Source organism: Leopardus geoffroyi, chromosome C3 (genome assembly GCF_018350155.1).
Source record: "Leopardus geoffroyi isolate Oge1 chromosome C3, O.geoffroyi_Oge1_pat1.0, whole genome shotgun sequence".
In the NCBI taxonomy this organism is placed as follows: Eukaryota; Metazoa; Chordata; class Mammalia; order Carnivora; family Felidae; genus Leopardus; species Leopardus geoffroyi.
The window spans coordinates 145,747,603-145,772,368 of NC_059338.1; the positions used below are offsets into that span (position 1 = coordinate 145,747,603).

The window sequence follows — 24,766 nt, forward strand, 5'->3', positions numbered from 1 at the left end:
ACGGCTTCTTGTATTTATCTCTTTCCCACCGCACTTCTCAAAAGTTCTGTTAGGTGCTTGAGGGCTCACCTGGCTGGCTCTGTCGGTAACACATGTGACACCTGATATCAGGGTTGTGAGTTCGAGCCCCGTGTGGGGGGTAGAGCTTACTTAAAAATAAAATCTTTTTTTAAAAAGTCTATTAGGTGCTTTAAAATACTTCATTAGTATTGGTTGGTTCATAATTGACGGACTGAGTTCTCTCAAGGGCAGTCTCAACAGGGAACTGAGCACACACGGCAACGATCGGAGGCAGGCTGAAAATCAACAACAAAAAAAAAAAAAAAGAAAGAAAAAAGAAAATCAACAAAGATCCCTCTTGGCAAGGGAAGCAGGCTTTTGAAGAAGGCGGGGGACATGCCTGGGCAGGACAAGAGGAGGAATAGTGGAAATGGCACATCCTCAGTCTTTCCAATTCTGCACCTGCAAATTCACCCCCTCGCTAAAACTTATTTGAAACCCCCACATCCCTGCACCCAATGCTTTCACAGCCACGCAGGGACATGAGCGTAGCAGTGAAAAGTCTGCGTCTCCCCAGGCACCCATTCCCAGCAGAGGTCAGACAAGGTCACGCCCCGCCTTCCCGTTGCAGCTCTTGTTACTATAAACCGGGCGTTCTTTGGGGCTTCGTTTGGCGCCATGTTTTTTTGCATTTCTGTGCTTTTTGCTGGTAATTTCATTGTTTAAAATGGCAAAGGGTAATGCTGAAGTGCGGTCTAGTGTTCCGAGCACGAGAAGGCTGTGATGTGCCTTATGGAAGAGATATATGTGTTAGGTAGGCTTTATTCGGGCATGAGTTACGTATGGTACGGTTGGCTATGAGTTCGATGTTGGTGAGTCAACAGATTACATTAAAGAAGGTGTCTTTAAACAGAAACACATAAAACGAGGTCACTTATCGGTCCGTCGACGAACGTGCAGTGGCCAGAGACTCTCGGCTGCTGAAGCCTGCCTTCCCGTCAGGAGCAGTGGTTGGGTATTAGCTGATTCATTCATCTTTATAGACCGTAACTGCTAGGAATAATGAGAATCGATGGTGCGGAAGAACATCCTGTTATCCGCTGGTCGGAAAATGAAATGCCTGACTTCAAGGAAATTTTCCCTCAACACCATCTACATCATGCGCCCGATCGTGGCACTTGGAGCGGGGATCGGGCATCCTCGGCACAGGCTTCCGTGTCAGCTCACCTGCCATCTGACCCCCAGCTCACCCCGCCGTCACCGTGTGGACTGTCCCAGGGTCCCTTTCACTCTGCCGGGAGCTGCCCTCCAGAGGCTCAGACTGTTGCAGACAATGCAGGGACTCCTACAGACTCCCTGCACCAGCTCCCTGCTTGGCTTTGTGGGGAGGGGCAGAGTGGAGGCTGAGATGGTCCGTCTGACCCTTGCAGACACGGCCGCAGACCGAGGCCCGTGTAGCAAACAGCACAGCGGTGCCCAGCCCTGGCAGCACGTGGGAATCGCCTTACCCAGGCCCGACCCCGGTCATTACATCAAAGGGGTGGAGTGAGAGAGACTTTGAAGCTCCCCAGGTGGGGCCGAGGAGAGACCAAGATGGGTGGGAACCACTGGGAAAAAGCTCCAACCAAGACCCTGGGAGGACACGGGACGTAGCTGCCAGACAAACGGGTATCTACTTACCGCCAGCGTTCCGGATCAAATGCACTAGAAGGCCTCTCCCTTGATGCACTAGGGACTGATGAATCAAAAAAGCTGTTTAAAGTGGGGAAATAATAAAAGTGATGTACGTGTGCCTTAAATATTTCACTTGAGGGGCGCCTGGGTGGCTCAGTCGGTTAAGCGGCCGACTTCAGCTCAGGTCACGATCTCGCGGTCCGTGAGTTCGGGCCCTGCGTCGGGCTCTGTGCTGACGGCTCAGAGCCTGGGGCCTGTTTCGGATTCTGTGTCTCCCTCTCTCTCTCTGACCCTCCCCTGTTCATGCTCTGTCTCTCTCTGTCTCAAAAATAAATGAACGTTAAAAAAAATTTTTTTTTTTTAAATATTTCACTTGAACTTAAGGTTGAATTCACGTTCGTTCCCCGCCAATCTCTCATGTGATGCTACGGCACTTCCTCTGTGAATCCCCGGCTGGGCATTCTGTATCCTCTTTCTTCCCTAACCCACACCCGTGGGCCCTCATCTCTGGTTTCCGGTTACAGCTTTGTGGAAGCAGAGGAAAGACTCCCGAAGCCATCTCTCCCCCCAGTCTCTTGCCTTCTACAGCTGCTTCCCTCACACCTAAATCATTCCTAAATCAGCAGAATTATTTGCTTTTACCATTAAAAAAATTTTTTTTAATGTTTATTCATTTTTGAGAAAGAGAGCATCAGTGGGGGAGGGGGAGAGAGAGAGGGAGACACAGAACCGAAGCGGGCTCCAGGCTCCCAGCTGTCAGCACAGAGCCCTGACGCGGGGCTTGAACCCACGAACCACGAGATCATGACCTGAGCCAAAGTCGGGACGCCTAACTGACTGAGCCACCCAGGTGCCCCTGCTTTTACCATTTTACCTGTGACCGTTTCCAAATATTCAGCTTAGTTTACATAGAAACAACTTTTCTACTCATTTTTTTCTAAGTTGCTACTTAATTAAATTGCTTATTTATAACGTCAGGCACACATTGACATAAAAACAACGGGAGGGGCGCCTGGGTGTCTCAGTCGGTTAAGCATCCGACTCTTGGTTTCAGCCCAGGTCATGATCTCACGGTTCGTGAGTTCGAGCCCCACATCTGGCTCTGCGCTGACAGTGTGGAGCCTGCTTGGGATTCTCTCTCTCCCTCTTTCCCCGCCCCTCCCCCGCTGGCTCTCTCTGTCTCTGTCTCTGTCTCTCTCTCTCAAGATAAAAAAACTTAAAAAAAAAAAACAAACCCTGGAAAAGTTGCAGCAAGGAGAGGACTCCCTTTGCTGGAGGGAGGATTCCCTTTGCTTTTTACAAAGGGTTTTTGTCACAACTACCAGGGAGGAACTGGGCAGGTTGTTTTATATTAAAGCCTCCTATCGGTCCTCACAACAAGCCGGCTTTATTTTCTATGTTTGATAGGTAGGAAAATAGCCTCAAAGGAGGAAGGTGACTCACCCTAATTCACCTTGAGATGGCACGCGCTGGGTTCAAACCCCTTCTGTCCGTCTGACCTCGCAGCCCAAGTTTGTACCCTTGGATTCCAATGCCCTCTGTAAAGTCTGGGCTTCTCAGTCGGCAAAGCGCAGAAACCCCGCCGGTGTGCCCGAAAGCACACGTGGCTGAATCTGGGCCGAGTCCTTCTCAATTCTTCTGCATTACAAAGGGATAACCAAACTACCTGAATGAGAAGTTATCTAAAAACCGAGCTAGCGAATAAGGGTAATAATACCAATAACATCGTCGAGATTGGAATCCTATCAAATTTATAACAAAATACACGATGATGCACAAGACGGGGCTACATGGGAATTAGACCAAAATATAGACTGTGTGTAAAAAATAAAAGTCTCATATAGTCATATGGAGGGCTTGGGAGGGGGGGGTGGTCTACAGGGGAATGTCCCGAGGCAAGAGGGAGAATTGGTTATGACTTCATTTTTGTTTTCTCTCAGAAGGATGAGGCCCCCGGTCAGTGCCATATTCCCTCCTTCCATAGCTTCTGATCTTTAGCAAGGGTATCTAGGCCCTCAAACCAAGCAGATCTCCTCACTCTGGTATCAGCCCTGCCCCCGGTTCTAATTCTAGATGTTTTTATAATATCTACGAACTCATGTACTTAGTTTTTCAAAATTTCTGATTTGAAGAAAGGTTCCAAAAATAGCCACAAAGAATCGCTATCTATCCTTCAGCCAGATTCTCCAACCATTAACATTTAACCATGTTTGTGCTCTATCAGTCCGCAAATTTTTCTCAACCGTTGCTCCAGAGTAAGTTACAGACACGATGCCCTTTTACCCCTAAATTCCTCAGTGTGTATTTCCTAAAAACATTCTCTTATCAGGAAACGAACATTGATACACTGTTAATCTGCAGACCATTCCGGGGCTCCTGGGTGGCTCAGTCGGTTAAGCATCTGACTTGATTTCAGCTCAGGTCGTGATCTCACGGTTCATGAGTTCGAGCCCTGCATCGGGCTCTGCCCTGCATAGAGCCTGCTTGGGATTCTCTCCCTCCCCCACTCTGTCTCTGCCCCTCCCTCTGCCCCCGATCAAAATAAATAAACCTAAAAAAAAAGAAGAAGAAGAAATCTGTAGACCATTCAAATATTGACAGTTGTCCCACAAATACACTTTATAGCAAAAGAAAATTCCAGATCATGCTGCATGTTGGGTTTATGTGATATTTCCTCATAATTAGATTCGGGCTGTGCATTTCGGACAGAAGGCATCATTGATGGCAGAAGGCCCATTATCTCCTTAGTTAAGGGGGTGTCTGCCTAGTTTTTCCACTCCGGAGTCACGATTTTTCCTTTTATAATTAATCAATATCTTGTAGGGAGATAGCTTGCTCCCTGCGAACTATGTAAGGAAGTTTCCTATACTTCATCAAACTTTTACCCACTAGCTTAGCGTCCCTTGATGATTCTTGCCTGAGTCAGTCATCTCTGTAATGTCTGCAGAAATGAGGTATCCTATCACTTTGGAACAGAAAGAACCTTCTGAAATTGGATTGCATCAGTCGAAGGAAGTAGAGAGCCTTGGAAAAACAAGTAGCAAGGATCAAAAAAAGAAAAAAAAAAAAAAAGAAGCATAAAACCACTTAATTTTCAGAGCAGCTTCATGATGTAGTTTGTTTGTTTATAATCTCTACACCCAACGTGGGGCTTGAACTCACAACCCTGAGATCAAGAGTCGCATGCTCTTCCGACTGGGCCAGCCAGGCGCCCCATGATGTAGTTTAATCGGAGAGCTTGCCTGGGGTGTTATTGGCATTAAGGCTGGCGGTTTGGATGAAGGTGGTGGCGGTGGGGAATGATGGCCAGGGGTCACCTGGTGCCCAGGACATCTTGCAGGAAAGAAGTGTTTGGAAGCAGCACCTGAGGGAGGTGCTGGGTAGGAAAGGGCTGCAAAAAAGAGTCTCCCTCCCCCCCTGCCCTCGCCCCTCTCCCCCTCCCCCCTTACCTGGGACAAACCTGGCTTGCTTCTCTGGAAGTCCAGGGTGCCTGGGACAGATACTGATCTCGAAAGCTTGATTGGGTAACGTAATTGCCCCTGGGCGATGCAGCCCCACTAGTCACCTTTAGTGTTCCCAGCAAGAAAGAAGCCATTTCACAAAGCGGGCAGGGGAGGGGGGCCAGTCTCAATGGGCGAGCCGAGGCCAGCGACCTCACTCCCAGAACTGGGCAGCACCCCGCTCAAGCGGGTTAGGGTGCGGACGGATACGGAGTGCCCTCGATGCCCAGTGGCCGTGCATCGGGCCGCCCACTGCTTCCTCTAGCTTCCTTTAAGCTCTCCTCCTTTTCTGCTCCCAGAAAGCAAAGGCCACCTGCGTGGGTTTGGTGCCACCATGCCGTGATGAGTGTGTCCAGAAGAGGGCTCCCCACCCCCCCCCGGAAACCGGCTGTCCTAACAGTCGCAACCTCCCCCAGGTTCTCCCCCCACTCCCAGGACTGCCATCTGGAAGAGAATCACTTGTACACCTGCGTGTGAGTATAACGGTAAGCATCAAAAAAAAAAAAAATCAACACACACACACACACATAAATTGGGGGCAGGGGTGGACTTTAGCACAAATGCTTATGGACACCAGGGAATTAATAAAGAAAAACGAAAACTCATATGAACCCTTTCAGGCTACAAAAATTTTCCATAAAACGTTATTTGTGCATAAATTACCGCAAAGCAGGATTTCTCAAACTGTTAAATATGAGTTGGTGTCGCATGGAAAAAGTTTTCATGGTTAAATTGCTTCGGGGATCCTGAGATGAACCTGGTCCCAGAGGCTCCAGGTAGCACAGCGATGTCGCTGTGGGTCTTTTAGGAAGGGGCCCGAGTGCGTGTGTGTGTGTGTGTGTGTGTGTGTCTGTGTGTGTGTGTGTGTGTGTGTGTGTGTGTGTCCCAACTCACGGGCCCAGGAGACGCGCGTGCTGAGAAACGCACTTGGGACCAGCTGTCACAACACAGCTGCTCGTGTTCATGGGGAGCCCTCACTGCCGCCTGGTGCTAACGGGGCGTCGTGTCTGAGGCCCCTGGGACCGTGCCGCTATCTCGTCTGCTGTCACAGACGTGACAGCAAAATAGTTTAAATCGTGAGCACGAACGAGGTGCCCATGGGTGTTTGCACCCCTTTCCCAGCATGCAAACAAACCCGAACTGCTTCTCAGAGCTCTGCGACACTCCGTGTTGACAGAATTGTCCCTCAGAGCCTTTCATGGTGAACTGGCCCTCTGGGGTCTCGTGAATGCCATCACCTCTCATGGACCAGCGGCAAGACGGCATGGCAGGCTGGATACGGTTCCCCCAGAAAACCAGCTGTCGTGCGGAGACCTAGCCCGAGGAGGGTGTTCGTGCAACGCTGATAACGATTTTACGTTCCGGTTACATCCTTTATCTGCACTGACCAACGTTGTGTCGTTTTCATGTACGTAAGTATGTATGTATGTAGTTTGGTGACCATCTTGGAAATTGTTCCTCGGTCTATGCTGCCTGCGGATGAATTTAGCTTCAAAGGCTGCTTCTGCTTTTCACCCTGGTGGAGGGCATCAGCTAACTACCCCCACCCTTCCCCCCCTTCCCCCCCCCCGCCCCCAGTTCTCTGTAGAGCCAGCCTGGTAGCCTGGTCTGGCTATTACCACTTCTTGGGCGCGAATGGCCACCACTGCTCGGCCAAGTATTTCACGGGGAGCTACAGATTCTGACGATGTGCAAAGAGGTGTTGGTGTATTTTAGTACGACTCCTTGACTTGTCTCCAGGCTAGTGATGTCTCTCTAGTGCTCAGCTAAAGTGTTAGGGGGGACCTCCACTTGTTGTGGTCATTTCCCACCACTCGCCCCCACCTCCAGAAATGTCCAGAAAATGCAGAATATTCCTTACAGCCACTCCGTAAAATCTCAACCGCCCTCTTAAAGGTAGAGTTCATTCCAGGGTAGGTTTATGATATTTTTTTTTCTTCTGACTTTGGGTATGTCTTTTGGTTGATCTGAATAGTTTGTGTGTGCGTGCGTGTGTGTGTTCCTCCAAAGTCCTGTTTATTTTGATTCGCTGTTGTTAAGCTCTGAGAATACCACTATCCTGAAAATACACTGTCCTATGAAGTTCTTTCTTAGGGAGTCTTCAGATCTGACTGTAGAACAGATTCAAAGTTATAAGAGAAAAAATTCACATGAATTAAGTTGGAATTTTAGAGTATATGTATTTGTCTTACCACCCAGTGGGAGAGCTTTGGTTCAAGGCTGTGATGTTGAACTTGAACTGCTCATTGACGTGACCCCAGGGTATCAGAAGAGGTCCTTTGTGATGATCGGGTACGCGATACTTAACGTGATTCTGTTTGCTTATCTACAAAGTGAGTCACATCTAGCTCATACGAGGTCCTGTGAAGGCAGTCAAGTGACTCAGTTTTCCTCGTCTAGGGTTATGGTGATGGGATGAGGTGGGGGAAGAGGTGGAAGGAAGGACAAGAAGGCCAACTCATACTTTAAAGACACAAGACGTTGAGAATATTTTTATGCGGCTTAGTTCACGCTGCCATATAACTTCACATCTTTTTGGGGTTGTTTTTGTTTTTGTTTTTCACACATTCCCCTTCCGGCCATCCTCACCTGGCCAATTTTTACCCATCTTTCAAGGGCCAGTTCAAATGCTACCTCGTCAAAGAGTCGCGAAAACTTCTTTAGATTTGTTGCATCTGTTCAGCCCTTAAAAATCCTATGAAACTTCACCTCTAGCTCTTCTTGACTTGTCGCTTTATACTTTTCTTCTTTTTCTTTGTTTTCTTTGTTTTTAAGAATTTATTAAATTCTTAAAAACTTATTTTTATTTTTGAGAGAGAGACAGAGCACATCTGGGGGAGGGGCAGAGAGAGAGAGAGAGAGAGAGAGAGACCCAGAATCCAAAGCAGGCTCCAGGCTCCGAGCCGTCAGCACAGAGCCCGACGCGGGGCTCGAACTCACGAAGCGTGAGATCACGAGCTGAGCCGAAGTCGGATGCTCGACTGACTGAGCCACCCAGGGCCCCCCGTACCTTACTTCTAATATAGGTATTTATCTACATGGAGCTCCTACACCAGAAGGTGAACTCCTGATGAGGATCCAGATCTGTTTCTTCTGTTTTGACTTGCTTGTTGCTACTCTTAGCCCTGAGCATGGTGAGTATCAGCAGCAGCGGCTGGGAGTGAGTCTGCCAGCTCAAGAGTCAGTATGGCACGAGAGGCTCCCACCACTCTGCTGGAACCCAGAGAGGCAGCATTTTGCCTGGGTTCATGGGGAAAACCAGCCAGTGGGTCCTGTTCTGGGTTGAACTGTGTCTTCCAAAAGACGCTGAAGTCCTTATCTCCAGTGCCCGTGGGTGTGGCAGTGTTTGGAAATGGGATCTTTGCAGATAACCAAGTTAAGAGAGGTCATGGGGGGGGGGGGGGCGCAATTCAATAGGACTCTGTCCCTATAAAGAAAAGGAGAACGTGAACCCAGATGACCATGCCGGCACGCCAGGAGAATGCCGCCTAAGACGAGTCAAGGAATGAGAAATGTCGCGAGGAAACCCGTAGACGTTAGGAGAGGGGCATACCACAGACCCTTCCCCGGAGCCTCGGCAGGAATCAACTCTGCCAACACCTTGATCTTGGACTTCTGGCTTCCAGAACTGCGAGACGGCAGATTTCTGTGGTTCGAACCACCCATTCGTGGTCCTTTGTGGCAACAGCCCTCGCAAAGTAGTGGATGGTTCTTGAGCGGGGACGTCCCTTAGACACATCATGTACACAGTTTTCTCAGTAATGTTTGAGACCCCTGCTGTTTCCTCCGGCTTACGTTTGATGGGAACGCTGTCACAGGCCAGTGAAAGCAGTCTTCCAAGGTCACACGGATCACTCACCCCTGCTGAAACATGGAGGTAAGATCTGACTTTGGGTTTAGCTGACCAAGCCTATGGCCTTCCCACTGCGCCCTACTGCCTGTTTCCATCCCTCCCCCCCCCCCCCCGCCCCCTTTCTAGAGTCCTCGGTAGCTTTAATGCCAAGATTTGACCCTCTGATAGCAATGAGCATCTATGTAGGGCTCGCTACACGTGGCTAAAGCACACACTTCCGGACCTCTTGTATTGCACAAAGTGGGACTGCAGACATATTCGGGCTCAGCCCTAATATCTGTGGGACCGCTCCTGAGCGGCCCAAATACTATGTGTCTAATATATCTAGTCTATATACATCAAGTGATACATAAAACATGATCTAGCCTCTTACCTTGTAAAATAAACCTTTGTATTAATTCCGATTCTTCAGAGAAACAGAATCAATATAAGAGAGGGAGAGAGAGAGAGAGGTTTACTTTAGCAAATCGGCTCATGTAATTATGGAGGTCAGCAAGTCCAAAATCTGCAGGGCTGGCCAGCAGACTGGACGCCAGGAAAGAGTAGAGTTGACGTTGCAGCTCAAGTTCAAATGCAGTCTGGGGGCAGAATTCCTCCTTTCTCAGGGGACCACAGTCTTTATTATTTTTTTTTTTAATGTTTATTTATTTGTGAGAGAGAGACACAGACAGAGTGTGAGCGGGAGAGAGGCAGAGAGAGAGGGAGACACAGAATCCGAAGCGGGCTCCGGGCTCCGAGGTGTCAGCACGGAGCCGCGTGCGGGGCTCGAACTCACAAACCGTGAGAACACGACCGGAGCCGAAGTCGGCTGCTTAACCCACTGAGCCGCCCAGGTGCCCTCAGGGGGACACAGTCTGTGCTGTGAAGGCCTTTAAGTGCTTGAGCGAGGCCCATCCACCTGATCATCTGCTTTACTCAAAGTCCTCCGATTTAGATTTTAGTCTCGTCTTAAAGATGCCTTCACAGCAAACTCCACAGTGAAGTCTGACCAGACGTCCGGGTACCTGGCCCAGCCGAGCTGGCGCACAAAACTAACCACCACCGTCTTGGAAGGACTTGGGAAGGTGGAATTCTCAGACCCCGGGGAAGTGTGCATCGGAGCGAGGCGATACCAGGACCGCTGATGGCTGGCTGAAGGCCCTTCCTTGTGCTGCCACTCACCCCTTCTCTTCTCACCTCTGCCCCTCACTCTGAGCAGCCTTGCACGCAGGAGTGCGGCCTTCCTAACCCGCACATCGAAATGCCATCTGCGGCTCTGCAGACGGCTGCCTCTTGGCCTAGGGAGACGTGAGCTGCCATGCTGTGTTCCCTGGGGGAGGAGACCTGAGCGTCCGATCTGCCTGGAAACACCTAGGCAGGGACTTTGTGGTCTGTGGTACCAGGAACATGGGTGGAGGGAGGCTCCAGGAGGGCAGGAACTCGCAGACTCTTCTCTGGAAGGGCATGGCATGCCAGGGGCAGGGTCTCCACCTCACGGGGAGCGAAACCAGACTCTTCTCGCCTGGATCCAAGGAACGGGTATAGTTTCTTAGGCTCGGTGTGAGAACCTGAGATTCAGAGAGCTTCTGTGAGATGCCTCAGGGACTCAACTCATCTAACACATGGCAGGTTCTACTGGCTGCATATCCTAACTCCCAGCCAGTATCATGGCCACTGTTCCACTTAGCATCGCACTCTAGACATCGGGCTTAGTTTCATCCCAGATGCATTGCTTGAGAGATCGCTGTAAGCTGTCCTCAGGTGTATGTTATGAAACCATCTTGCAGCTAAAGGTGTATCGAGGGAGTGAGTCTTTCTAACATTCCCATGACCACTGCTCTTGAATAAAATACTAGGTTGAACCCTATGAAACTGCCATTTTTACAGGCCCCAAAAATGGTTAACTATTGGCAATTTTACATGGTTCAACGTGTTACAAAAGTATTAATATCCTTAGTCATCCTTAATATCTTTATCACAAACATGGACGAGTCTTTCGATAAACTCCGTGAAGATAAAACAACACACAAAAACAACCTCTTGATACAATTAAAGACTGGAATTACTACCTAACTTCTCTGGGAGCTTGGTGAATGCAAAAATAATGGAACCAGTGGGGTCAGGCACACAGAAACACAAGTTCTTCCTTAAACTCTCTTCTCCTTACTCTGGTCTTTGTGGGTTTTGGAAGGTGGTTGGGACCACACGGGTGGGTTTCGTTTAAGTGGTTGGAATGCTTGAACTGGAAAGAAACAAAGAGTAAGATAGTAGTCACAATAATATGGTGGATAATAGGGTGGTAAGAGAAACATAATAATATTTTACATATTATTTACATATTATGTACATATTATTTACATAATATGTACATATTATTTACATATTAACCACTTCTAAGTGGTTTTAGAAGGCGTTGGTTCATTCAACCTCTGTAAGAAGTCTTTTGAGGTAAAGAGGGTAGGCGTGATTTCTACCTCTGCTTTTCAACACGGGGGAAGGTAAGTAACGATTATGGAGTACTAGGCATTGGTCGAGGTACATTGCATGTATTATGTCACACAGAGAAATGAAAAGACTTGCTCAAGGGCACATAACTAGCGAATGGGAGGCTGGGACTCAACTCAGGTCTTTGGATCCAGAACCAGGGTGCATTCCACTGTCTCCATGCTCTCCACCGGTCTGCAGTGATGACCCACCTCATCTGTGCATTCCCTGCCTCGAATGCAGACGGGGCTGACAACATTGTGTTCTACAGGCTGATCCAGGAAGACCCCGAGCTTCCTTAGGTTGAGGACGGGGTCTTCCACACCTTTCTATCCCTGTGCCCAGCACAATGCCAGACACATACAGCTCAATGAATATTTGCGAGATGAATGCGTTCTCCAGTGCACTAAAAATCAATTGTATAAAAACAATCGTATGCTTTTATGCATCCATAAAGCTTAAGTTCTCTGGGATTCAAGTTGGTGATAAAAATAACCTTTCTTTGATAGAAAGAACATCGCATAGGAATTATGAGAGCTCTGTTTCAGCTCTGGCTTCACCATTTATTAGCTGTGAAACCTTGGTTTCCTCACTTTTGGGCTTAGAGGCTGGTCCGCATGGCATCCGTAGGAACTTCCAGGTTTCAGAGTCTCTGCTTTTGATGGTAAGACATACTAGGAGGACTTTTATTGCCTGTTCAGGGCGTTTGACCTGAGAAAATAATTCACTGTGACCTGGGAAATTATGTGAGCCGTATAAAGCGATATTTTTGCTTAGACCAATTGGAAGCAGCTTTTGATTTCAAGAAGGAAAATCCTTTGAGGGGGATCCGCATACAAAAGAGGCGGTGAGTAGCTTGTATTAAGGAGATTAAACCTTCAACTATTATGGAGTCTTATAAACCAGTCCAACTAGATGCTCCTGTTAAATGGAATCAAAGAAATCCTTCCGGTGACCAGAAAACTAAAGCCGAATCTTCTAAAGTTCCTTTACATGAGTGTTTTGTGATCTGAACTTGAAAGTTTAGAACACTGCTCGAGTCCAGGGCTGTTTAGGGCGCATTCCCGAGAGAACGCAGATGGCTGTAAGAAATCATTTTTAATGTGTACTTATTCATCTCTGTCAGTAGCTGGATTTCAGACCTAAGAGAAGGGGGTTCTAAAGAAATGGGCTCAGGACATGACTGCGGACCAGTCAGGCCAGAATGATCAAACACGTTAGGCTACAGACAGATGGAGAGAAAAATTCAAATTTAGGACAGTTTCTTAAATGAGGTTGAAGAGACCATAACTGTATCCATGTGTACACGTGTGTGCAGGACATATGTGCGGCATGAGTCTGGAAACGGGAATGAGAATGGGGCCCCCCTGCCCCCCGAGAAGGCTCCGATGGAAGCATCCGGAAGATTCAGCAGGCCTGAAGTCCAAGACGCTCGTCGGCAGAACTCCTCTGTCAAGAAGTGGGACATTCAAAGATGTGATGAGATTTCTGAAAAGTGGATGCTGTTTCCAGCTTCTCAATCAGTTTCTATATCTCACAGGCTTCGCATTGCACTAACCAGGGAACAAGGGCCTCGCTAACGTGAACGACGCTGAACCGGTTAAATGAACTAGCTGTAGGATTAATGATGGAGTGGATGTGAGAGCTGTAACCGTTATTGAGTCAGAGCACCAGGGAAGGTCAGGAAAGGGAACCCAGTAGCTGCCTTCCAATGGCCAGGAGTGCGCGGCAGGCTTCATGTCCTTTTGTTTTTGTTTTTGATATAATTTATCGTCAAATTGGCTAACCTACAGCATATACAGCGTGCTCTTGGTTTTGGGGGGTAGATTCCCGTCATTCATCGCTTACATACAACACCCAGTGCTCATCCCAGCAAGTGCCCTCACCCATGTTCCCCTCTCCCTCCTGCTTTTTTTTAAAGTTTTTCTTTATTTATTTTGACAACGCGAGAGAACAGGAGGGGTAGAGGAGCAGAGAGAGAGAGAGAGAGGGAGAGAACGAGAATCCTAAGCAGGCTCCACACTGTGAGTGCAGAGCCCGACGTGAAGTTCGAACTCATGAACGGCGAGATCATGACCTGAGCTGAAATCAAGAGTCGGACGCTTCACGGACGGAGTCCCCCGGGTGTCCCCACATGCGTATTTTTGTTTCATCTCATGGTAAGAACGTTGGGCGACAGAAAAGAGAAACCTTGTCTGATCTCAAACTAGTAACTTGATGGTTCCAGGATGGAACACAGGCTTTTTGACCTACCATAATTATCTCGTTGTCATCGTGTGCTGAGCAGGACACTTGCTGGATGCTGCTTTATTTACTTCTCACAACAAGGATGTGCTGTTGGTGTTGTTAATCCCTAAGTTGCAGATGAGGAAAGTAAGGCTCAGAGAGGCTAGGTCCCTTTCCCAGTATCACACAGCCAGCAACTGGCAGAAAGAATAATTATCAAAGTCGTGCATTACTTTTGTACGTGTATGTTAATATCTACAGTTAAATGTTTGATTAAGTTTAACTCATTGCGTGATCATCTTTGGGGTTAGACGGGTGATTATAACTTTTTGGTGTGAAATACAATGCTTAAGGTATTTGAGGACGTTTGTGGAAACCAAATACGACTCAATCAATTAATGTTTATTAAGTGTTATTCTCGCTAAAGAAACCACAAAGTTTGTTCTGTAAGTAAAACCTAAATAGTGATTCATCAACTTCTCAATTGTTCATCCTTTTGATACATATTAGCTGACTTTCTGTGCTATTCTGGTGATTATTTTCATTGGTGGCTCATCATCTGTTGTCTACCGGATCTGACGATCATGTCACCATTCCGTCAGGAAGATTATGTCAAAACCAAAGTCGATGTGGGAACTCTGTATAAAGTAGCATGTTGCTGAAACGAAATCAAGTGTCCTTTCCCTTTCAGAGAAGTCCCTTATTTCCCAATAAAAACAAACAACAATAGCACATGGCAAGAGTGGAAGTGAGGGTGCAAAAAGTACAAATGAGTAAAAAATCAATAGAGAAGGGATTTGTGCTCTAAAAGAAAAATCTGTCTTGCGGAGATGTTATCAAACATGATCGGCCTTCAAGAGTACCTTCACAATTCTTTCTTTCTTTTTTGATTTTTCCTTTACAATTCTTTCTTTTTGTACACAGCTGCAGCTAGACTTCTAACATGTTTTAGTATTTGGTTACAGTGTGATTGCCTTTGGGTCTCATGCAGGGCCAGAAGGAGGAGGAGGAGGAGGAGAAATAGAAGGAGAAGGAGAAGGAGAAGGGGGAAAGAAAAGAAAGGAAAGGAAAAGAAAAGAAAAGAAAAGAAGAGAAGAGAAGAGAAAAGAAAAGAAGAGAAAAGAAAAGTAAAAGAAAAGAGAAAAACTTAGAAGCATTGGAAAAACTGCATGGTGCCTACAGGATGTCCTGTCACATTTATCTGGTTAGACAGATGCGTGACTCACTATAAAACATGACACATCGGAAATGGTTTTATTGTGCCCAGTACTTCTCTCCTCGTAAATGTTAACACATAGGTTGGAGGATAACAAGGTATATCTGTCCTAATAGAAAAGCATCCACTCTAGTTCTTTTCAAGGCAAAAGAAATTGAATCTCAGACATGTAGATGGGGAGAGCCCAGAACGTGTAAGCAGCACCAGGCCAAGCCTTCTCTCTGTACTCTCAAAAGCTCCAGAAGTTCTGCTCCCGTAAGTCGTTGGTAATAAATGGTCCAAGGACGGTATCCCTGGATGGAACCTCTGTGTTTTACCATTGTTTTTCAAAGCTGGGATAGCACGCGCTCAACTAAAATACTTAAGTATTCTAAAATTGCAAAAATTCAGGGGCGCCAGGGTGGCTCAGTCGGTTGAGCGACCGACTCTGGCTCAAGTCACGATCTCACAGCTCATGGGTTCGAGCCCCACGTCGGGCTCTGGGCTGACAGTTCGGAGCCCGGAGCCTGCTTCGGATTCTGTGTCTCCCTCTCTCTCTCTGCCCCTCCCCTGCTCACACCCTCTCTCTCTCTCAAAATTTAAAAAAAAAAAAATTTTTTTTTAATTGTAAAAATTCACCGGTAATCGAATACGAGGTAGAACAAAGGCCATGTTTTCAATTCCATAATCTTTAAAAATTTTTTTTTTCAACGTTTATTTATTTTTGGGACAGAGAGAGACAGAGCATGAACGGGGGAGGGGCAGAGAGAGGGAGACACAGAATCGGAAACAGGCTCCAGGCTCTGAGCCATCAGCCTAGAGCCCGACGCGGGGCTCGAACTCACGGACCGCGAGATCGTGACCTGGCTGAAGTCGGACGCTTAACCGACTGCGCCACCCAGGCGCCCCATGCATAATCTTTTAAAAAGCAAAACAAAATGAGGGCACACAAAGGTGTCTTCTGAGTGAAGTTCTTGACATGGTCTTAGTTAGGTTGCCTCAAATGTCTCCTCAGCACGGAAACTTCTTGACTGGATGACCTGAAATGACCTTTCTCCTCTCCGTATATATGTATTGCCAAATAACATCATTAAAAAAAAAAATTAACGCAGAGAGAAAATTTCCCTTGGTCCCATTATTGGAAATACAAAATGATAACACGCGATCCTAGCTTCTTCCGCTTTCATCCGTGTTCTGACAGTGGCCGGGCGCGTGTGCATGCGCGGGCAGGTCTGTGTGTGTACGGGGAGCGTGTGTTCAGGGGTGTGTGTGCGTGGCAACGGTATTGGCACGTGTGTAAGGGTGTGTGCCCGCAGGGGAGCGTGTGCGTCAGGGTAGGTACACCGATGGGTGTTCAGGGTGTAATTATGTGTATAGACATTTGTGTGCGTAGATGAGTGTGTGTGCTCAGGGCTGTGGGGGGCGGGGTAAGGGCACGTATGTAGGAGCACGATGTGAGGATGTTCGTGTGTGTTTGTGCAGGGATGCGGGTATGCAGGCGTTCTGTGTACGGGGTGTTAGATGCACGTGTATAGCTTTGCATGCACGCAGACATATGCACGTGTGTGTGCGTGTGTGTGTGCGCGTGTGCGTGTGAAGTGTCATGTCCGGGCAAGAAATTTTGAGACGTGGGTCAGCCACGAGGATCTGTGGGAAGTGTGGAAGAACAGAGGGGCTCACTCCCACGACCCCGGGATCGTGCCCTGAGCCGAAATCAAGAGTCAGACCCTTAACGGGCTGAGCCACCCAGGCGCGCCCCAAGCTCGGGAACCTCCGGACTCGCTAAACTTCGGGTTTTGGTGTTTTAAAATGAGCAGACCGCGACTTCAGTGGGGTCGAGGCCTGTCGAGGATGTAGCGTAGCTCGGCTCGTGGGAAATTCTCCCCGGACGGTCTCAAAGGAGAAGGAGAAGCGGGAGAAGAGGAAGAAGAAATTTCAGGGAAATGCAAGGAATGCTTTATTTTGATACCGAAAGAGGAACTACTCTGCGTTTGACCTTGCAGACTCTTTTCTGCCGTGTCTAATTCAGAGTCCGGGGACGAGTGCCTTTGGACGGCGTGGAGGAGAGCTTAGTGGACAGCTCAGCTCTGAGCTGCTGATGGAAGGGAAGAGAACAAGGCCGGGGGGGGGGGGGCAGGGGGGCGAGTTCAGTGAACTTTCATGCACACGGGAAGGTGCCCGCTGGCCACCCTGGGGGAGTGTGTCCCCCAGACCGCTTCTTACTGCGGTGGCCAGGGAGGCACGACTCCCCGGGATTTAGGGGGACGCAGAGCCGGGTCTGAAGACGGGATGCCCGTCCGGGGTGCGCAATGGAATCAAAGGAAAAGCGTGATGCTCTGTGTAATCTACCATGGTCCTATAAAGATACGGTTTATCTAAAGAAAACGGGTCGCAGTTCCCCTAATTTTTGACTTCCGCTCTTCTGCACCAATTCCTGAACCCTATCACCAAGACCCATCGCCAGAAACGATAAAGCTTGCCATCTATCGCTCTTTCTCTACTGCCCCTTTTCTCGATTCTTCTCTCGGGCTGGCGGGTACCGTTGTGGGGGTTTTGGCCACACTCTCTCTCTCTGATTCCCACAAGTATTCGGCACGAAGTTGTTTATTGTTGAGCGTTCTCCAGGCACTAGGCGCCCTGGCGGGGGCAATTCTTCCATTTCACGGCAGAGGAGAGGGCATGCCAGCAAGATGGTGAGTCTTGCCCCAAACAGCCCAGCTCTGCGGCCTGAGCCCGGGCGCCGCACACTCCTCCTCGCTGAGCTGGTGCAGCGGAACCTGATGCAGAGGGAAGCTTTGTGCCAACCCCTCGTGGCAAAAAGAAACTACGGTCGAATCATGCCCTTGTGTTACGTAGCATAAAATGCATGCTCACGGATACTAGTTTGTAAAAAAAGTAAGATGGAAATAAGTAAAGGAGAAGTCTGTCTCCATTCGAAGCCAGTTTAGATGTTAAGAAAAAAAGAAAAAAAAAAAAGTGGACCTTTTGGCTTCAGGTGGAACTGATGATCCTGTAAAACAAAGAATGAAATTCGTCAGAAATCGAAATTTCTTGATATTGTTTTTGCTTAGCGTGAGGGTCAGTCTTTAAAAATGCCTTTTTAACCAATTAAATTCTCAAAGGACATTTTTTTAGGACATTACAAGTAAAGTTAAAATGAGAAACTGAGTGTAACTACAGATATGAGGGAGAAGAGAGTCCCCACGGGCTATCGAAAGGCCTAGAAGGGAAGGACGTCCTTCTTTGCCGTGAGCAGACTGGCTCATCCCAATTTAGACAGAGCCTGTCCACTGAAGAGGGGAACTATGAATTTTTTTTGTTTGTTTCTTTTTAAAAGTCTCCATTACCGGGGCGTCTGGGTGGCTCCATTGGTTGAGTCCCCAACTCTTGATTTCAGCTCAGGTCATGATCCCGGGACCATGGGATCGAGCCCTGCCTCAGGCTTGGAGCCCGCCTAAAATTTTCTCTCTGTCTTCCTCTGCCCCTCTTTCCTGCTCACTTGCTCTCTCTCTCTTAACAAATAAAAATAAAATAAAAATCGTCATTACTGTTTGTTGTGTTGATGCTTGAGTTCTCTAGATTTAGAACATGTAGACCTTTGCCAAATAGCATGCTGATTTTCCTGGTAAATTAACTATTATAGGCTGAGTTGTACCCCCTTCCCTCTCAGATTCAACCCTTAGTACCTCAGAGTGTGACCGTATTTGGAGATACGGTCTTCAAAGACGTATTTCAGTGAAAACAAAGGCAGATGTGTGGGCCCTCATCTGATGTGACAGGTGTCTTTTCAAGATGGGGAGATCAGGATACAGACATGCAAAGAGGGAATTCCATGGGAGGACACAGGAGAAGGCGACCATCTTTTGGCCAAGGAGAGAGACCTTGGGAGAAACCAACCGTGCTGACACCTCGATCTCAGACTTCCAGCCTCTACAACTGTGAGAAAATAGCTGCTGTAGAAATCGCCCAGTCCGTGGCATTTTGTTATGGTAGCCCTAGCGTACTAATAAATCAACCAACCAAGGAACAACAACAACAACAACAAAAACCTTCTCAGGACCCCAAACCTATTGGCATCATCCACCCTATCCTATCCTTCTCCAAAGACAGAATCATATGTTAGAGAGAGACAGAGAAATAAATGTGAACAAAATGTGTGTGTGTGTGTGTGTGTGTGCACAGATGTGTACATGTGCATATGGGTACATACAGATGCTTCCTCCTTCTGCTCCCCAAGAAGGCCGGGAGCGGCAACACCCCCATGGAAATGAACACATCCAGTGCCTGGGGCTTGACTGCTCAATACCATCATCCTCTCAAAAGATACAGGACTCCTGGGAGAAACGGTCAATTCTGCAGCTGGGGCAAGGAAGTACAAGAAGAGGCTGGAACATCTCACTAAGAAAGAAAGCAAGGAAGTACTTTAAAAAGTCCGAGGGCACGTCAGAAGGAAATTGAAGTCACTTTTTATTTTTTTTATTAAAAAAAAAATTTTTTTAACGTTTATTTTTGAGACAGAGAGAGACAGAGCATGAACGGGGGAGGGTCAGAGAGAAGGGAGACACAGAATCCGAAACAGGCTCCAGGCTCCGAGCTGTCAGCACAGAGCCCGACGCGGGGCTCAAACTCATGGACCGCGAGATCATGACCTGAGCCGAAGTCGGCCGCCCAACCGACTGAGCCACCCAGGCGCCCCTGAGGTCACTTTGTAAAAGCACACACTTGTTAGGGGCTCCTGGGTGGCTCGGTCGGTTAAGCGTCCAACTTCGGCTCAGGTTGATCTCACGGTTTGTGAGTTCGAGCCCCGCGTCAGGCTCTGTGTTGACAGCTCAGGGCCTGGAGACTGCTTCCCTCTCTCTGCCCCTCCTCTGCTTACACTCTCTCTCTCTCTCTCAAAAATAAACAAACATTAATGAAAAATTTTTTAAAAAGCACACACTTGTTAAATTTGGGTCAATCTGAATATAAAATAATGAGAGTAACAAATTATAATGGGTTCTAGGTAACAGATTGTAGCCTACTGAGTAACATAGAAAGGAAGAAGTTGTGGTAATACGTAAATTGGACGTATGATGAGGAACAGGATATTTCTATAGTTTCAAAGTTTTTCCTCCACGAAAAGGTTATAAATTATAACGGGAAGAAGGGTAACCGTTTAGTGGAGAAGCCTGGCAGACACAATTTCATCAAGTGACCAAAGTAAGGAAGCGAACTGATATCGTGACCCGAAGGCATACGCTGAGGACACAGCGTCTCTTCTGTGGCATTTCATCAAAGACGCAGCACTTGAGCCTAATCGTGCAAAGAAGCATCAGAGAGGCCCGAGCGAGGGACTTCCTGCAAAATAACTGGCCTGTAATCTCAATAAGTGTCGAGGTCCTGAAGGTCAAGGAGAGGCCAAGGAACCGTTCCGGCCTACACGATACTAAAGAGGCCTGACGGCTACGCGTGATGTCTGATTCTTGTCTGGATCCTTTGGCTCTAGAGGACATTATTGGGATAACTGGCAAAACTGAAAAGGTGTCTGAAGATTGGATGGCAGTAACGTATCAGTGTTACTTTCTAAAATTTAAGGGTTGTTTTGTAGTTATGTAGGAAGTACGCACGAAGTAGTCGCAGATGACCGCGGTTTAACAGGTTTTGTTAGCATTTAGGTATGGGAACGAGAGACCGCCGTCGAAGATCTATCTAGTTGGTTATAGCCTCCGGGAGCCGTGGCACCCCACACAGGCCCACAAGGGGAAGCAGTGTCTGTAAGGAAGCAGAGGGAGTGAAGGGAAAATGTAGACCAGAGCTTTTACTCTCGCTTCCATGGGAAGAACAGGCGAGGCAGGGCGAGCGGGCGTGGGATTGGCTGTTTTGAACTATCAGTAGGCTCTCGGGCAGAGAAGCTGTCCTTCTTGTCTGGTACCTGCTTTGGGGTGATCAGGTGTTTGGTGTAGATCATGGGTGCGGACTCTGGCTTGGTTGGTTTGCATTGAAAAGCATGCTCGATGCGGGTTGTTCGTCATCTTTAGGAACGGGCTACCCTGCTAGGGGCGGCCCCTCCAGGGGCAGCAAGACCCCAGCTGTCAGAGCATCAGAATACAGAAAATAAGAGACATGGTTATCAGAGTTGGGATGACAGATGGGCAACTTCGCATTAAGCGATGGAAGAAAAATGTCTTCATCTTGTACCTGCAACTTTCCTATAAGTTTATGATGATTTTGAAATTAAAAAACAAAAGAGAATGATTTGCAGGCGTGTCTACCTTCACTGCACTGAACTTCTGGATGGCAAAAGGGATGCCTTATATTTGCTTTGCATTCCCAAAGTGCCCAGAACGCTCCAGCACTTAGTGGGCGTGAAACAACAGTCAACGTATTAATGAGTGAAACAAAAAAGGTCTTGCTGCTTTCCCTTTGTGTCGTTACCTCCTCTGATACTTCCCATTAAAGAATCTGTCCTCTTGGGGCCCCCGGGTGGCTCAGCGGCTTGGGTATCTGACTCCCAGTTTCCACTGGGTTTGGTTCATGGTCTCACGATTTCGTGAGTTCGAGTCCCGTGTGGGCTCTGTGCTGACAGCACAGAGCCTGCTTGACATTCTTCCTCTTTCTCTGCCCCTCTGCCACTCACACTCTGTCTCTCTCAAAATAAATAAACAAACTAAAAAAAAAAAAAAAAAAAAAAGAATTTGTCCTCTCCATTTATGTGGAGGGCAGTTTGATGTTGCACATTGTGTGTTTTTCCAAAATCAAAGTCTGCTGCTTTTTCCAGATTCTCAAGCAAGTATGAGAAGTCCAGTGTGAAAGTCATGCACCTTAACTTTGTTACGCCCTCCTTCTTCTTGTGCTGCTCGACAATTACTTAGACCCTAAAAAGGACAAAATCAGAGTTATTTTTACAGGTACTGACAACAGGCTTCCATTATATTCCATATTGGACGAGTGGCCATATTTCCTCAAATGGGAGGTAGGGCTTGGCAAACAGAAAAATTTAAATTAGAACTTTCTGGAAAATCTGGTCATTGTATTTACATGAGATGGAGAAAAGTTTCTGGCATGAGTTATAGAACAGTGACTGCGGGGAGGGGAGTTGAGGGAAAGGGATGTCGTGATGTGCCAGGTTTGAGACTGAGAGAAGGTGATTGGGGGAGGGGCAGCCATCTTCCCTTTGCACTGACGTACCCTCTACTGGTCCTGAGGATGGCCATGGGCTCGGGGAGAATGGGGGGAAGGAGGAAGAGACCCTCCAAGATGCTGAGAAGGAAAAGGAAAGGAAGTCCTGTGGTTGTAGAGCCCCCTGATTGGGACCCCACTCCCTGGTCTATTATTGTTTAAAGATGGTGATGGGCTGGGACATATTAGTCAGAGGCCACCAGAGCTGATAGGGGACCATCGTGCCACCTCAAGAGACACTAGGGATTACAGAAACCAATGAACAGAGTGTCCTTGTATGTGGGGTGAGGGATATGAATAGACGATGTTCTCACTGTAGATACATTCGTGGGAGATAAAACCATAAAGAGATGTGCAGGAAGTCAAAGAGTTTGGGGGTGTGTGATTATTCAAAGGTGACACCAGATCGGGATTATTCGATAGGCAGACAATGTAGGTGCACAGAACACTAGCAAAAGAGGGGCAGGGTCAAGAAGGATAGGAAAAAGGGGGGGTGAGAGGGAGGCAAGATACAAGGAACGGAGAGAAGAAAGAAGAAAGGAATGGAGGGAGAGAGGGAGAAAGGGAGAAATTACCCCAAATTTGACCATAGAGAAATCTAGAAAGAAGCTGTTTTGTTTCAGCATACATGTATTTTTGTATCGTATGGCTTACTTACCCATCGCTGTTGCTTTGCAAGACATATGAAGCGCACGCTGAACTTTCCGGGGCGAGGGACGTGTTGGAGACGAGAGCAGGTGAATGCCAGAGCCCGTCAGGGCCTGGCCAGTGATGGCCGAGGTCAGACGTCCCCCTGGTCTGGCCTGCTGAGGCCCAGTCTCTGTTTACGAAGACAACTCTGGCCTTTCAAGCATTGAAAACAAAACTTCACACTCGGGATAAAGGTTTGAGAAGATCTGCAGGCTTCGCTTTTCCTCTGGGAAATTACAGTTACTCGCTGTGTGTTGTGATTCTTGCCCCGTTAGCCTCGAACCAGCCTTCCCAGGGCACGTCTGCTCGCACACCGTTAACACGAGAGACACGCTTGTTCGGGAAAGGCCACAGTCCTCTGGTACCAAAAATAGACAGCAAAGCAACACGTTTCCCGGTTTCCAAGACACGGGGACAACGGAGGCCTGGCAGAGGCCCAGCAGACACCCCAGCAGCCCTCAGCCCCTTCCCTCGGAGTGTCCGTGATCCCTGGAGCTCGGAGCCCTTCCCTTGCGGTCAGCACGGGGGGTTCGGCGACCTCTGGCACGTCCACGGCCGTGCTCGAGTTCTGACTCATTGGCTGCCTTCGCCACGTATGACCAACTGAAGCTTCCCCCAGAACCTTAACAGATGGTCTGCTCTGTGTCGTGCTCCCGAAATAACACTTCTGGCCACTCGGAAAAGAGATGGCCAGTTATCAGGAGCCATCTGCAGTTGGGTGTTGCCGTCTATTTCCTCAGACGTCAGCCACCAGGAACTGCCCCCAGACTGTGCTGCATTATCAGCGGCTGGTATAAATCTAGCATCCTACAGCCCTTTCCGATAACTCTACCGTTTCCATAAATCTATAGCTGTCTTTATACCAGGCCTCTAAATTTGAATGAAAAGTGAGAGCATCTAATCTGTTCATCAAATTTTTTGGCGTAAATAGAGCTGACCTCGGGAATGTTCTTGGGGTCCGGTTAGTTGTTCAGCCCCACGTAGATGTGTCCCCAGATCTTGTTATCTGTCTTTCATCCCTTACCGGGTATATCGTAACCCCTAAAAGGTAGGGAAAGTCTTATCCTACGGGTAAGTCATGGCAAGAGAATTATTCTTTATGGGCTTCGAAAGGATGTGTGTGAAGTCAGTGTTCTTCTTTCGTAGGCACCAGAGGAATATGAATTAGATAGAAATCTAGACAAGATTAAAAACCAAGCTACCCGGCTGGTCGGGTCAGCATTTCCTTCCCGGAGCTCTGTGGTGCTGGGCAGGCCACAGCCTCCATCTGGCAAAAAAAGAAATAAAAATTAAAAAAAATAAAGGTGATTCATGAGATCTGTGAACCTTCCATGTAGATACGGCCAGATACATAGACTGTCTCAGGAAGGTGGGGCTCTTACCAGTTTCGCAATAAATGCTCGTCCTGGACGTTGCATTTTCTTTGGGAAAGATCTGAGATGGTTGAGGGGTTATGATGAGGGGGATCTGTAATTCTCATGGTAGGGACTGAGATTATTGGATGGTGAAGCTGGCTGTAAGGGGCAGCTACAATCCTCCTGGTTATCGGAGAGGGTCCTACCCCCTCAGGACGGTCCGTTTGGTTGGCCGTGGATGAGGTGACCGTCCCAGACCGACGAGCAGAATCGAATGGGAGGAATATGGGAAGTGAGAGACACAGAGAACTTTTGTCCTGGACTGTTGTAAGGAACTAAGCAAGTTCCCCGGAGAAGGCTCCCCGCAAGGCAGGAGGTAAGGCCATTATTTGAGCAGCAACATCCCGTGGAAACAAAATGGTGGCCACAGGTATCAGTGTTCATGTTCTAATAGCCACCTTAAAGAAGGCAAAAAGAAGGTGGACTTCATTTTAACCATAGATTTTATTTATCTCCCAACATCCAAAATCCTATCGTTAAGCACGCGATTGATATAAAAAATACTAATATGTTTTGGATTCTTTTTTGGAACTGTTGGAAATCAGGTGTGTGTTTTCCACTTAGAGCTCTTACCGCCCACATGTCTAGTTGT

At 47.8% G+C, this 24,766-nt stretch overlaps 1 long non-coding RNA gene across 1 annotated transcript; it reads right to left on the minus strand.

Moving 5' to 3' along the window:
• Positions 1-16,851: 16,851 nt before the first annotated feature.
• On the minus strand, positions 16,852-23,658 carry LOC123586241. Its single transcript, XR_006706700.1, has 5 exons — positions 22,728-23,658; positions 20,518-20,662; positions 19,122-19,309; positions 18,598-18,792; positions 16,852-17,921 (listed from the first exon to the last, which is right to left on the minus strand). It is a non-coding gene; the product is annotated as an uncharacterized LOC123586241 (long non-coding RNA).
• Between the last annotated feature and the right edge of the window lie 1,108 nt (positions 23,659-24,766).